This window comes from Solanum pennellii, chromosome 7 (genome assembly GCF_001406875.1).
Source record: "Solanum pennellii chromosome 7, SPENNV200".
Lineage (NCBI taxonomy): Eukaryota > Viridiplantae > Streptophyta > Magnoliopsida > Solanales > Solanaceae > Solanum > Solanum pennellii.
In genome coordinates, this window is record NC_028643.1 from 22,592,829 (window position 1) to 22,609,383 (window position 16,555).

Genomic DNA, 16,555 nt, shown 5'->3' on the forward strand with positions numbered 1-16,555 from the left:
CGTCGCCAAGTTCAGAGAGTCGATTTCAGTACCCAAATTTCAGAAGTCTAAGTCTTTTGGAACGAGACACCTGCGACGGTTCGTCGTGCCCACGACGGTTCGTCCTGCAGGTCCGTCGCCAAGTTCAGAGAGTCGATTTCAGTACCCAAATTTCAGAAGTCTAAGTCTTTTGGAACGAGACCCCCTCGACGGCCCGTCGTTCCCATGACAGTCCGTCGTGGGTTCCGTCGACTCACACAGTTTTTCCAGAAATAAAATCTGCTGCTCACAACGACTAAACAGGTCGTTACAATGACCTTAGTAACAAAATGTCAAATAAATAAAGGTAGGCAAGACAAATTGTAATGCTCCGTATATTTTTAAGGTGACTAACTTAGTAAGCTAAAGATATACGCGTCCAAAACTATATTTTTCATCTTATGTTGTTTGTTGATTAGTTGCCAGGAGAATAAGGTTCTAAATGGATGATCATATTGGTTATTACTCATTATGCATCAACATAAGTGTCATACCGAGGTTCAAAGTTTAAGGTTACATTACGACATATTGTTTTATATAATCTCATATGTGGTTTAAATTGAGATAATCATATCTCCCAGCTATGAGGATTTAGAGGTTCTATAATATATAAAATTAGATACATGTGAGTGTAGTTTCTAATGAAATAAATCACTTATCAATAAGACTTAGAGAAAATAGATATGCTTTTTTTTACTACAAACTACGCAGAAACCTAAATTGGTTGTGTTAGGAATGTGAGTGGCACATGCTATGTCAATAAAAATATCTTAAAAATGATATGTACAAGGTGAATTCATTAGAGACAGTTCCTAAGTTATTTATGAAGCTCGTCTTTTCTCGTACTTGAAGCCCTCTCCTATCCGAAAGCCTAATTGAGAAATCAACCAAGAATCAAGTATTATTCCTCAAAAAATCATATCATTCACTTAAATCAGTCTATAGAGTAAAGAGACAACATTTCTTCTTGGTTAAATACAATTTTAAGGGACAATATATGCTTCAAGTAAGGTATGTAAATGTTCCCTTCTCTTATGTATCTCACGTTCTTCATGTTATAGTTGTATCCTATGGGTACAACTCATGGGATGGTAATAGGGAGTCGTGAATAGAAGTTTCTCCATATGTTAATTACTGTTTTTGGTGAAGGATGTGTGGACTGGTCTTGTAAATGGAGGTTCATGTATTAGTCATTAAAGTGTAGTGTATTGGCGTGGTTAATATGACTGAATTAATACTACGAACACCATTTCGTTTATATTTCTCTTGAATTTATGCCCATCATGTGTTTGTTGAATAAATTAAATGACTTGGATGTGTTGTATAACTATTTAAAGTTATTTTTGCTTGTTGTTTTGTATTGAAGGAGCAAGAGACAATTCAGACATTGTATTATGTTAAAGGACTCAAATAAAAGTTAGACACCCCTTCCCTCTATTTTCAAGAGCAAATATACGTCATTGATGGGACTAGTATACCTATGTTTTCAAATCCTATTGAGGTATTATATGGTTCTGTTAAAAGATTGGAAAAACATGGTGATTCTCTGTAATTTTAATAATATTTAGATATATGAATATGACGCAAATGGCGATAAATATACAATTGTTTTCATAGTTGTAAATTGTTTTTTGAGACCCCTTATCATGAGTTCTGTGAGCTGGTCCTATATGTGTTTTAATTTAAAAGTTGTTGTGTGTGTGAGTTTCATTCCAAATATTAAGAACTATTGGTGATCATTGTCACAATAAGTTTATAAATTGAGTAAAATTATATTATTATTGACACGGGTAAAAGAAGCACCTTATGGGTAGAATATATTTATATATACAGATCCTAAAGTAGTCGATAAAATAGAAATAAAAATATATGATCTCTTGTTCAAGTTGTTGGGTTTAGCAAGTGTGTATGGGAAAAGAAAAGAGAGAATATGAAAAGTGAGGGAACAATTTTGGAGGGAAAATGAAAAGTCATTTGCAAAGTGCAAATGAAAAGTCATTTCTCCCATATCGGCAAAGGAAAGGAAAATTGTTGTCCTTATATAAGGAAACACTTCCATTACTACTTAAAGAGCTAAGAAGAAGATGCCCCCTCACGCCGTCGTCGTCGCTCAACTTCGGCTCGGCTTCGGATTTGGCAAATGATTGATTGATAAATTTTTTGGACAAAATTTATTTAATCAGTTTTTTATTAAATTAAATAAATCCTGTTAATATTATCTCTTATAAACTTGCGGGTAACGGTAACATTCTGAAAAGTTACTCTTTTCGAAAAGTCGTTACTTTCCAAAAAGCCGTTATTTTCCTAACAGACACATTTTTCCGAAGAGTTGTTATTTTTTTCCAAAAGACACAACTTTCTGGATAGAACAGGTCTGAACAGATTTCTCTGAACATACACGTTTCTTGCTGAAAATGGCTATAAAAGGAAGTCAATTTCGATTTTTCAAACACTGAAATTTTCCTTCTCTGCATATATTTTTCTCTAAAATAACTCAAAGTGTCGATCGACTGAGTCTGTGTGAATTGTTCCTATTCTGAAGTTCGTAGACGTTACAGAAGTTTGAGGTACCTCTATTTCTTTAACAGGATTAATCCATTTTATCTTGGGAGAAATTAATCCATATCCTCGGGTACAGTGAGGGGATTAAATTTCTTAGGGAGACACAGTAGTTTCTGTGGACTCGGATTTTTTTTTTGCTTCATCTTATTTCGGTTTCTATTTATTGGTTAAACTTATAAATACAGGTTGAATAACACAAGCTATATGTGAAGGCATTATAAATAGATTTATTACATCATTCATAAGCGTACTGGATTCCTTATGACATCTAAACCTTGTAGCGATTGTTTAAATATAGAGTAAGCATATTTATATGCTATTTTAAATCTTTATATGTAACATGTACATAGTTACAATTCATGAGTCTTGAAGTGCACTATTTAGGTCGCGTTCTTAGAGTTAGATTGCATATGTGGTATAATTATTAGATACACTCGATATGAGAATGTTTGTATTGGTAGATTATAGTGGTTATGTTTTCATGTTACACTACCAAAGGGGTAATGTCGGTAGGAAGCTTTAGTACTGTAGTTTACCACACCACCACGACAGACATGTCTAGTGGGTAGATGTTTACTAAATCACCACAACACAAGTGCATGTATGTCTGGTGCGTATATTCTTACTTTGTCACCATAATAACACGACAAACATGTCCGGTGGGCTGATTCTTACTCCGTCATTACACCACCGAGATATCCATCTCGGCTAAGTAGGGTCACTACTATGGCATTATTATCGTATACTTCACCACTGGGGAGGTATTATTGGTATATGTGCTTAATTAGTTGCATTCGAAGATAAATGTTATGTCGTTATGAAACCTCAACTTCTGGAATCTCGGGGTTTTTCTATCCCTTACTTTAGTTTTGTATCTTTGATATACTCCGTTTAACTGCTTTTAGAATTATATACCAGTACATGGTATTTTTACTGATGTCCCTCCTCTTTTATACACTACATTCGTGATGCAGGTGCAAATACATGCTTTTATCATAGTTGCAATAGGTGTCTAACTTCAGCTGAGAGTTTGTATGTTTCTATTTTTCAGGATCCATTATCTGTTTCGAAAACTAAGTTTGTTTCTCTTATAGGAGTTTTGCGGATGCTAGTGTATAGTTTTGTTCAGTTTGGTTTACGGTCTTGTCAGCATTCCATTGCTCAGCTGTGTTACATTATGGCCTAGTTAACCTTATTTTTATCAAATTTTGTTTAGTTGTGACCTTGTCATTCCAGGAGGTTGTGACAGGTGGCCTGCTTGGCTGTGCATTATAATTCATATGTTATATAGACGACTTCACAATTCATTCAATATCGAGGCCAGTCGAGCCCTACCCTAGTTTTTAGGGCGTGAAAAACCTTGTATCATAGAGAGGTCGTGTACTAAAGATTCCACAAAGCCATGTGTTGTAGAGTCTAGCTTATAGGTTTGTGGACCACCATACTTACAATCATGAGGATATAGGAAACTTTGGTGTTGTTTCACATGTTCATAGAAAATTCGTGCTATAGAGAGAAGTCATCAGGTATATGATATCATATTCATGTAATCATTTCAGAATATGATGTTGATAAGGTAGATATCTACATAATTGATATAACTTCATGAGAGGATAATATTCACAGTCCTAATAAACAAAGATATAGATTATAGAGGTTCAAAACTAGTGTCCGGCTCTAGATATTACAACCCATCTCTCTCTAGGTAGAGCTACATTAGAAAGACATCCAACATCACCATTCCAAGTTATACATCAGGATGACAAAGTTTTTGTACCTCCAACACCTATAAAACTTCCAGAATATCAAAGAGGAGTGGGCACTGTGGAAGAAATTAAGTTTATGGTTTGTAAACATGCTGGACAGGATGAAAGTTTGAAATAGCGTAAAGCCTAGAAGTTGTGTGGGCTTGTGAGTTTCTGAACTTGATTCATTTACTTTTTCGTATATCTTATCCAAATGAAGATCCACAGGATGTTATTGATAAGAATTGTAAAATATTGAAGGTGTTGCGGGCTATGGTTATGGAGGGAGTAGAGTTAGGATCATTCAGGCTACGTGATGTAGCTATATTATTTTATGAGGGATGGGAAAAATCTAGGGATACTAATGCACCTCTAGCTGGTGGAACGAGTTCTCCTATGCCTCTATAGAGCAGTACCTACAAGAAGACCTTCGACAGGCTCGAGTTGAGTAGTTCTTACATATGCAGTAGGCAAATATGGGTATGCGTGAGTATAGCCTCAAATTTAATTCCTTTGCCATGTATGATTACCACATGGTGCAGACGAAGAAGAAAAGAGTGTATCCATTTTCTTTTGTGAATCTTAACTGCTTAGGAGTTTCTACTGAGACTATTATAAATATTTCGTAAAAGCAGGATCTTAACCTAAAAGAGAAGGATTTGTTTCATCAGGTACAAGATACTCGTAGAGAGCATAAAAAGAGGAAGAGAGCTAAGACTGTAGTTTTCTAAGTAAACCTCAAGGGGACCACAAGGATTTTTCGTAGAGTCAATTAGCTAGACATGTAGAGAGTTCTCCATCCGTGTTGCAGGTTTATATGAAAGATTAAAGTTCTGCTGCTTTGCAAGGACTTTGAGCATTCAAAGTAGGGAAGACCACCATTGCTGCATTGTGCTTAATTGAGAAGGGCACATCATGGACCATGTCATCAGGGGATAAATTTATTTTATACGTGTGGGAATTTAGGGAATATTAGGTGGTACTACCTTAGTATATACATAGAGAGAGTTTATAAAATTCAGCAAACTGAATCATCATTAGCTTCATCATGTTTCTCCTCCAAGACTCGGTCCTGAATCCACTTCAGGAAGTAGAAGGTGTAGATGGGGAGAGTCATCTTGTTCAACAGACGTGAATTTTTTTTAATGCAATAGGTGGTAACAAAGACTAGGAGGCATCAATTAACATTGTCATAGGTACATTGATTAATTATTCTTAATTACTATACGTTTTGCTTGATACTATGCAAGATTATATTTAAAAAAATATATAAAAGCTATCACCACCTCAAGTAGTAGAACAAAGTTGTTATGGCTATGTTACTAACATAGACAACCATGAATGTTATTCATTGACAGAAGTGTCTGCTTTCTACTCATATATGGTACCCCCCCTATTCACTTCAACATGCAAGGAACACCTTTGGAAGAATCAAAGTTTTTCTCCTCTGCAAAGTTATCAATAATTTATTCAATATCTTTAACAATCGATCAATCTTTAACGGGGATCCTGCTTCTACCCTCTTTTATGCTACTCTATTGGTTCCAAGTAAGTTTGAAATAGTTCTTTAATTATGATTTTAACCATTTATCATTTCTACTATTATTTATAAGTCTATAATAGGTAGAAGGGCATAACAACCCGGGTGTACCCCCTGTAGTAACCAGCATATTTGATTTCTCGGAGATCTCATACAAGCCACATGGATCTTTCATTGCATACGATACTCAAAATCGGCAAGAATTTAAAACTTTCTTCTCACATGAAGAATACTTTCATTAATAAGCAAGTGGAAGACTTTTAAAACAATCTCTAAGTTTATAACATGTATGTCTCATAAACCATCTAATATTTTAGAGTACAACATTAGGACTAAGCCCATCTAAGACTTAAAATAAAGACTAAAAATCATAAATGAACATGTGGGTCTTTTCCTCGAATCTATGAGAACTCACCAAAACTTTATCTATAATCCTTAGAAACCTATCCATAATCCATAGCATACCAAGACCGCCAATCCCTACACTTTAGTCAAAAATGGAAAAGAAGGGGTTAACGCATTTAAGCACTAAGTATTGAAGCCAGACAAAAATGGAAATTTAGTATATAAACATGCTTTCATGACATTTTGATAAAAACCTTCATCATAAGAGTTTAAGAGACATAACACACGTCAACAATTACATGACATATTGAACTAACATCAACATATACGACCAAATTCCATGTTTAACAAGTAAGCCTTTTCATCATTTAGGCCTCATTTGTTTTCATTAAGATTAAGATGTCTGAATCTTAATACACATTTGAATATTAAGATCTGCATTAAGATTAAGATGTCTGAATCAGAATACACATCTGAATATTAAGATCTGCATTAAGATTTGAGTGTTTTGATCTGAATACACATCTGAATATGAAGATGTGATCTCTAAATCTGAATACTAAATTATTAATGTTGTTTGTTTCCAATATTTGAATGTGGAAGTGAAATTGAACATTATATTAATAAAATATTATAAAATTTTCATTTCAACAAAATATATCACTTTTGATTAAAAAAAGTTTTAAAAGTCATGATTTGGAGTACTATTTTTTCATTCAAAACCTTGATAAACAAATGTACACCAAAAATATTATTGCAACAAGTGTTCTTGACACACGTCACTACAAGAAAATTATTAATATAAAAAAAATTCTTGAAAGGTTTTATGAAAACTAACTTGTAGAGAAAAAATGGTGTTTGATTGAGAAAAGAGAGAAAGAAAGTTTTTAGTTATAAAATAAAAAGGTACACCCAAAGCAAAAAAGTTATGATTTATTATTTGATAACTTATCAAATGAATCTTAATGTTTTTACGAGTTTATGGATGAAATTGTATTAGTTGAGAGTAATACTAATAATGATTGTTTGTTGAAGGAGAATTGGTAAGGCTTTGTGATCTTGAACCTTTACTTCAATTGTGATGGCTTGTACTTGGTGATGAAGTTATATTGAAGCATGCCTTATGATTATATTAAGTAGGTTTTGTTATGATGATATAACTGAAATTTCTCTATTATGTGAAGATGTTAGACTATGTTTAAGATGAAATGATATAAGGTTGGTTACGAATTGCCTATGTACCTTATTATGATATGATGATGATTATGTTTTTATCTCACATATAAGGGTTGTATTGAAAGGCATTCTCATGCACTCCTAATGAGCTAATGATTATGAAAATAAAAGAAGTTAGTCTCCTATGTACCTAAACTATGTTATGGTTATTAATTGATGGCTTAAATACATTTAAGAAAGGGACTCTAGCTTAACACCGAGTGAAATAGTAGTGAGGAGTGTCCCTTCCCAATGTGGGAAGGTAGGTTCACTATTGTACTAATGAGATTGGAGACTATAATGCAATGTGCATAACGAAGGTCTCAAGTATAACTCCTAGTTGTTGAACTATGTTGCCCCCATAGGGATACTAGCTAGTGGATTCACCGAGAATGCTACGTTCATGTATTGGTACTACCTTTGCAAGTAGTTCACCTTCTTTTGGTGTAGGGTTTGATGACCTGATTCCACATGTAGCTCTTGTGGTCTATTTCGGTTAAAGAAAGTGTTCCGAAGGTAAAATGAAATAATAAAGTGAACACTAACTAGGGTGACCTAATGGGTTTGATTTAGTCTAGGTAGGGGTATGGGACTCTACCTATATATTGCACTAGTTGGCCTTGAGGGAAGTCATAAAAGGTCGTTCTTATATTATATATAGTAAATGATATGCATATGATGACTTTACATGTTGATGATGCTATATGATGTTTGTTTCATGTATGAACATTTTATGGTCTATATTGCTAAGTATGATGATGACTATTCTTAATGCCTATGTTATACGATGTTAGACATTACTTATGGTCCTTTGTTGGGTTTACTTGGTTGAGTAAGGTTATGGGGATTTAATTGGTCATTGCGCTTGTGGACTTAATGATGGGTGATTAGTAAGGGTCTTGTATATATTGTGATGCTATGAACTCTTATACATGTTTTGTTGTCATAAAACGATGTTAGAGTAGTATTGATTATGTACTCAAATATGCTATTAAACATGTTAACTTTGTTATACTTGATGATATTTGTGTTGTTTTGTGTATAGCTTTAACTTAAAGAATAGGGAGTATTCGCTTATATGGGTTCTTCATTCTGCATAAAGCTTTTCAAAGTAACTTGACAATGTTTTGAACAAATGTCCCTTTAGCATGATTTCAAATATTTTATTTGCCTATTCCCGAACATAGTACAAGTGTGTAGTAACCCATATTTTTATGTTTTCAACAATTATGTAGGTTCCGACTTTAATCTTATAGAGGTCTTTTGAATATAACTTGGATTCTCATTCTCCAAGTTTGGTGTAGGTCCTCACCTTCCGAGGAAAATGACACTATCTAGCTATTGATGTTGTTCTAGTTAAAAGACATTTAGTTCTTTCCCTTTCTTTTGAAGACGATTGTTGTATATGCCTATATGTGTCTTTTGTTATAATGAAGTAAGGGCTACGCCCGAATGTTGTATTCAATTTAGATTGTTTATATGTGAGACTTATCCTAGAGTCCCTATGATATTATATTGTTATATTATATTTGTGAAATAAAAGTAGAAGCCTATATAATGTGTCCTATGCGAGGAGTCTATGTAAACTCCCTATGTATATATTATGTGTAAGCGAGAGGTCTATGTAAACCTCAATGTAGATGTAGATGAAATATGTTTTAAATTTTCTGCAGTTTAACCTTAAAAATGTAATCACGAGTTCTAAAAGGTCAGTCTTAGTCTTCTTCGAGGACGATGACACCAGTTACTTCTAGGGGGGTGCTCCTCGGATGTGACACAATCACATAATAATCATACTATATCATACTTGCAAACTTCATAACCAATTATATTGTCTAGGGTTAAGGATGAGGAATATTTGTTATCAACATTACAACCACACATTAGACATAAAAACATTACAATCTAAGTAACTCATACTTCATAATTGAATTCAAGAAGAATCAATCTTCATACCTTCTTGCCCTTTTCATTGCCTTAATACTTCAATTACGAAAGAATACATAACAAAGTCATAAACAAGGTAAATTCAAGAACTAATACATAACAATTATCATTCTACATATTCATATACTCATCATCTTCCACATTTAACATAGAACTTAAAGACATAATGAGTTTAGGGATAAACAAGGGTTCAAGGGGAATCTTGAGTGATTACCAACAATTGACCATCAATACTTAGTTTAACCATGATAAAAAAACTATAATTCATCACAATTGAATAATAATTTCGTTTTGAAAAGAGAACCCATCTCTAGATTGAAACCGTAGTTGTGGGAACGTTTAAAACCATCTTTGAAAGGGCCTCATGGGGAAGGAATCCCAAGAGTTAAAGAAACCATACCTTAGGGATGATCATGCCATTAATTTGAGATGAAATCCTTGGTGAATTCGTCTTCTTCTTGAAGCTCCAGTGTTCTTCAATGGAGGTTGAAGTTTGGGTAGAGAGAAGCTACAACGAAGCTAAAGAGATGTAGGTTTGGGAAATAATGGGGTGTTAAGTTGGTTTTAGACTTAGGGTAGCTTATATAGTCCTTAATTAACTTAATTTAACTACCCCTTAACCACTAATTAATAACTAACCAAATAAATAATAAACTCAACTTAACTTATAACTTACAGTAGAGTTGACCCCAACCAACGATATGTTGACTGGACCACAGACCATCCTGCTGGTCCATGCTTTGGGTCAGAGACTGAAATTTTTGTCCATTTTGGTAAATTGTTTAAGTGTCAACCTGCTGAGTCATCGACGGAGCGTCGATGGAACGACGGCTCGTCGTTTGGATTGTGGATGGACAATGTCCAATTTTACAGTTTTGGGTCAAACGAAAGGGTCCTTTTGAAGGACCCTTAGGGGGTCCCTGGGGACTTGTAACCGGTCGTTTCGATCCTAAACACCCTGTAATACATACTTAACATGTTTGTTTTTTAAATTTTCAATGATTCCGACACTTAAAACCCCATGAAACATGTCAAGGCACACTAGGACACATTTCACAATTCTTCGGACGTCATGGTCGTTTCTTAACATTTTAACTATAATACCTCCTAATTAGTTTCAATACATTATTTTTGTATTATAAATAGTGTTTCAAGTTTAGTTCATCATGTGAGGCTCTAGAGTATGTCATGGACTTTCGGAGTTTTACATTATCCCTTTCTTTGGAACATTCATCCCTGAATGATACTAAATTTTTTTAGGAGAATTAGAAAACGAGAGACTAGCAGCGCAACCAAGAACATATAATAATCATGAGTCACAAATTATAGGAGTAATTTACAACTCCTTTCAACACATAAACATGACCCTTACACATAGCAACTCAATAACAATTTACCACATATAAGAGTTCAACATCACAACATGAGGAAGTACCTTCTCAAAATCACCACGAGCTCAACATAAACAACAAGAGTCACTTATGCAAAAATTTCTTACAAAACACATTGACATGCTCATTATCATTTCATGAAGGAAACAATAAACATAAAACAAATAAGTACAAGTTAAGCAAAAGAGCAATTTTTCCATGAAAACTCATTTTTTTTATCATGAACCTTTACCATAATTATGGACATTTTAGCAAAGCAAGCCAAATTAAAAATTATTAAAAATTTTAAAGAGGATTATTACTAAACTAAACTTTGGCTAGAATTTTGAGGAAAAATATGAGGATAAGGGGACTCATATCAGCCTCGGCCTCTCGTGTTGGTCCCTCAACTAGGTGGTTTCTCATAGAACTTTTACGGAGCCCACCTCTTTGTTCCTCAACTTCTTGATTTGGCTATTTAGAATTTCCACCGGAACCTCTTCATAGGGAAGGTCCTCATTCACACCTAACCCTTCAATAGGGAGAACAGTACGGGGCTGCCAATACACTTCTTGAGCTTGGAGAAATGAAATATGGGTAAACCGGGGCTAATTCACTTGGTAGTTCAAACTCATAAGAAACCTTTGCGACCCGTTTCACTATCTCATAAGGACCCACATACCGTGGACTAAGCTTCCCCTTTTCCCCAAATCTCATCACCCCTTTCATGTGGTGAAATATTCAAGTAGAATCTCTCACCTACTTCAAATTCAAGGTCTCTTCTTCTATTGTCAGCATAGGATTAATTCCGACTATAGGTTGTTGTTCTCAACCTATCCCTTATTATCTGAAACTTTTCTAAGGCTTCATAGATTATCTCGAGACCAAGGAGTGAAAACTCACCAACCTCAAACCACCAAACAAAGACCTACATCTCCTACGTAAAAGGCTTCAACAGGTGCCATGGAGATAGTCGAATGGTAGCGATTGATTATTATAAGAGAACTATATCAACGGTAGGTGATCGTCACAACTTTCTTTGAAATTAATTACACAAGCTATCAACATGTCTTCTGGAGTTTGAATGGTACGCTCTGCTTGACCAACCATTTGGGGATGAAAAGCGGTGCTAAGCTTCACTTGAGTGCCCAACCCTTTTTGAAAAGTTCTCCAAAAACAAGTGTATTAGACACATCAATCCAAATATGATGGACAAATGAATACCATACAACCTCACAATCTTATTGAGGTACAATCTAGCATACTCTTCTGCCGAATAAGTAGAATTAACGAGGATAAAGTGAGCAGATTCTTTCAATCTATCCACAATAACCATATTGAGACATTTTGCTCCGGGTTCAAGGCAACCCAACAACAAAGTCCATTTTGATTGGAACTGGGAGCATTTATTATTTGTGTCAAACCACTCGCTTTTCGATGCTTAGACTTTACTTATTGACAATTAGAGAACATAGCCACAAATTTTGCTATGTCCCTTTTCAAACCATCCCATCGTTAGACCTGTTGAAAATTGTATTACATTTTTTTGGTACCCAAAAAAATAGAATATTGGAAACTATGAGCTTCTTCCAAAAGGCGATTCCTCACATCATCCACATCCGGTACACACAACCTTCCTTGGTACCTAAGTAAACCATCCCCCCTTGGGAGAATAACTCATTAAACTTGAAAAGAAACTATTCCTTCAACTCAATTATTAAAGGATCAAGATGTTGCTTAGACTTCACCTCAACCACTAAAGATGATTCGGAGTTATGGTGGACCATAAAAAAACTATTTGGAGAATCTTCCAAGCGAACACCAACTGAGCCAACCAAGGAACATATTTCACTAGGTCTTTCTTACCTGTTCTACATGAGACACACTACCCATGGTCATACAATTTACAGCATCCGCCACCACATTGGCTTTGCTGGGGTGGTAGAGAACACTCATGTCATAAGCCGTTAAGAGTTCCAACCATCTTCTTTGTACGAGATTCATATCCTTTTGAGTGAACACATATTGATGAATTTTGTTGTTGGTAGATGCATCCACATGAATACCATAAAGATAATGCCCCATATTTTTAAGGAAAACACTATGACTTCCAAATCAAGATCATGAGTTGGATAGTTCTTCTCATGTACCTTAACTTGTCTAGAGGAATAGGCTACCACCTTACCATGTTGCATAAGGATTCAACCTTAACCTACTCGGGAAGCGTCACAATACACCATAAAGCCCTTGGTACCTTCCGGTAAAGTCAACACCGGAGCAAAGGTAAGCCTATCTTTCAATACTTGGAAACTTCTTTCACAAGCCTCCGACCACTCAAACTTAACACTCTTTTGCGTCAAGGTAGTCAAAGGAGAAGCAATGGAGGCAAACCCATCAACAAACCTTTTATAGTACCCAACTAGACCGATGAATCATCTAATATCGGTTGAAGGCAAAATTCTAATCCTATTCTTAACTACTTGGGTCTTTCTCTGATTGAACTTTATACCATTACTTGAGATAAAATGACCAAGAAACACAACTGATCTCAACCAAAACTCGCACTTACTATACTTGACAAATAGTTGGTATTCCTTAAGGACTTGCAATACTAACCGCAAATGATCCATATGTTCATCTTCACTCTTGGAGTATACCAATATGTCATCAATAAAGACAATCACAAAGGAGTCGATGTAATCTCGGAACACCTGATTTATACGATCCTTAAAAGAATCAGGGGCATTAGTTAGACCAAAGGACATAACTAGGAACTCAAAATGACTATATCTAGTTCAAAAAGCTGATTTTGGTATGTCTTCACCTCTCACCCTAAGTTGGTGATACACTGACCTCAAGTCCATTTTTGAAAAGTAGCTTGCCCCTTCTAATTGATCAAACAATAATCGGGAAAGACTTACGGAAAATTCCTCACTAGGGGTACCAACTCTAGTGGAGGAGCCTCGGATTCAAGGTCCTTTATCCTAACAACATGATAGAGACACCCTTTGGAGATCATTTTATAAGATTTTAGACATGAAATAATTCGACCTCTAAGGATTGAGTTACACCCCTTCTACTCTAAGAGGGTTTTATTAGGAAATTGGAACTTTACAACACTTGTTTAACAATCAATGGAGGAATAACAAGCATGCAACCAATCCACTCCCAAAATGACATCAAAATAAACCATATCAAGTTCTACCAAGTCAACCCATGTAACTCTATTGGGCAAAGATATAGGACAACTCCTAAAGACTCTTCTAGCTACAATGGGGTCACCCACTGTGGTTGTAGCCAAAAAAGGTTCCATTCGAACATCGGGTAACACATTAAACTTTCTATCTAGTAAAGGAGTTACAAATGATAAAGTATCACCCGGATCTAGTAAAACATAAACATTAATGGAAAACACTTGGAACATACCGGTGACGACATCGGGAGACTCCTCTCGATCACCTCTAGAGCGGAGAGCATAGAAGCAATTCTTCTTAGGATCTAAGGGATTGGGAGCACTTGCTTGTGCTTGAGAATTTCCCTTCCTTGAGGCTTTCATCATAGGACAATCCCTCTTTTTGTTGCCACTCTTACCACAACCATAGCAATTTCCCGTACCAACTGGACACTTGCCCTACATTTTCCTTACCACATTTAGCACAAGTAGAGTTCTCAACTTAGGGACCACTACCGTTCCCCTCTTGAGGCTTGGGTGTAGACCCTTTACCTTTGTTGATCTTTGGAGTGGTGAAACGCTTCTATTGGGGAATCTCTACTTGAACCTTGGCTTATCTTGCACCTCAAATCTAGACTTAGAAGAATTTCCATCATTGGCCCTTGTCCTCTTCAATTCCCTGCCAACTTGCTTAAGGTTTTGGTCGTAAATTTTTTCGGCATGAACCATGAGAGGAGATATTTCCATCATAGGAATCAATAATAGCCGACCTACATTCATTAACCACAAGATCGAATATCCCCATTAAAATTTGTGCATCTTAGCCCTAGAATCCGCCACAATAGTAGGGGCATATTTAGATAGTTAAGTAAACTTGAGTCTATGCTCCTTCACAATCATACCCCCTTGGCGATGGCTGATGAATTTTTGCATTTTCCTCTCTCTTAGTTCCAAGGGAAAGAACCTATAAAGGGAAGTCGTCTTTAATGAACCCCAAGTAATCTGGCCTTCACTAACCGACCTCTTATCCTTCCATTTCTCATACCAAACTTGAGCCACATCCTTAAGTTGCCAGGAAGGTAGTTCCGCCTTTTCTTGAAATGGCACTCCGATAGCATCTAGAACCTTGAACACTTCATCAATGAACCCTTGTAGATCCTCCTCCTATTTGGAGCCAAAGAAAGTAGGGGGATGCATCCTTGTGAAATCCTTTATCCCCCGATATGGTGGTGCTAACATTGGGGTTCACTTGTACCCTAGTATCCTTAGCCACTTTAGTAGCCAACACTTGAGTCAAGCTATAAATGACCGCCCTTATCTCTACATTAGACGTAGCTCCTTTTTCAATAGAAACTTTAGGGTTTTGAGGAGCCGGAGGGAGAACTGCCTCATTCACATTCTCCTCTTCGACTCTTCAAGTATTGTTTATTCTTGTATTCATTTCCTATAGGCATAAAAAAGAGGTTAGAAGTAAATATACATAGAGTTAAAACTCTAGCGACACTAGTGCAAGGATACCAAAAGGTAAGACTTTCCTAAGCATCCCATAGCTCCTTATTCATAAGTGTGGTGCGCTTCACATTTATCAATAAGAAATCCTAATATTATTCAATCTCATGCACTGATACCAAGTTTGTCAGGGTCGAGGAGCACCCCCTAGATGTAACTGGTGTCTTCATCTTTGATTAGGACTTATTCTAGCCCTTAGTATTCGTCATAGCATATCATAGGTTAAAAAATGTTGAAAATCTAAAACATTTTACATAATGAGGTATATATAGACCTTTCACATATCATATATGAAGTTTACTTCAACTCCTTGCTTATAAAGCTTACATAGGCTTCTCGTTTAGGGAACACAACCAATACACAAGAATTAGTCTAATACTTTGTCTAACATTTAACCATCAAAAGATTATTGCAAAGTTGGGTGTAATCCCATACAAAAGTATAATATATCATTATTGGCTTACAACAATAGTCTTCAAGAATAAGGAATGAAGCAAATGTCTTTAGACATAAGCAACACTACTAAGGTAGAAAAATGGCACCATCCTAAAAAATTGAGGACTCACAAACAACCTAGGGGAAAAGTCCAACTCTTCCTGCAAAGTGGCCTAGAAGCTCTTCAATGGCCGGAACATACAATATTTTTAAAAAAGGGAAGAAATATAGATTAGTACAAACCACATGTACTAAGTATGGTTCATATGCATAAAATCATCAATGCATGAGAACATACACAATATAGTCAAAACCATGCATAATATCAATTAACTCAACATGCAAATATAAGGAACATCATAGTAAACCCAACATGACATTAACCTAACATATAAGCAATCTAAAGCAATACTTGTTCAATTCCAAGAATAGAACCCCATAACCTTATACAAATTTAAGTATCAGATTAAGTCACTTACTTTATAACTATGACATAACCTCATATTTCATCATAACATGCTTGGTTCAAAAGATCATATATAACTTGATATACACAACATAAAATAAACTTAGTCATACACGAACACTACTAACACCATCTCTTAGAATCCCACATATGCAATTTATAAGAAAGTCCCATACCCTCCCTCACACTATGTAATAGCCTTCAAGACAAACCCTACTAAGAGTTGACATA

General features: G+C 35.5%; 1 long non-coding RNA gene and 1 pseudogene across 1 annotated transcript; both read left to right on the plus strand.

Moving 5' to 3' along the window:
* LOC107024917 overlaps positions 1–16,555 on the plus strand; it is a 69,033-nt pseudogene that overhangs the window by 35,176 nt on the left and 17,302 nt on the right.
* Positions 849–1,662, plus strand: LOC114078061. The gene is made up of 2 exons (XR_003579557.1): positions 849–1,029; positions 1,385–1,662. It is a non-coding gene; the product is annotated as an uncharacterized LOC114078061 (long non-coding RNA).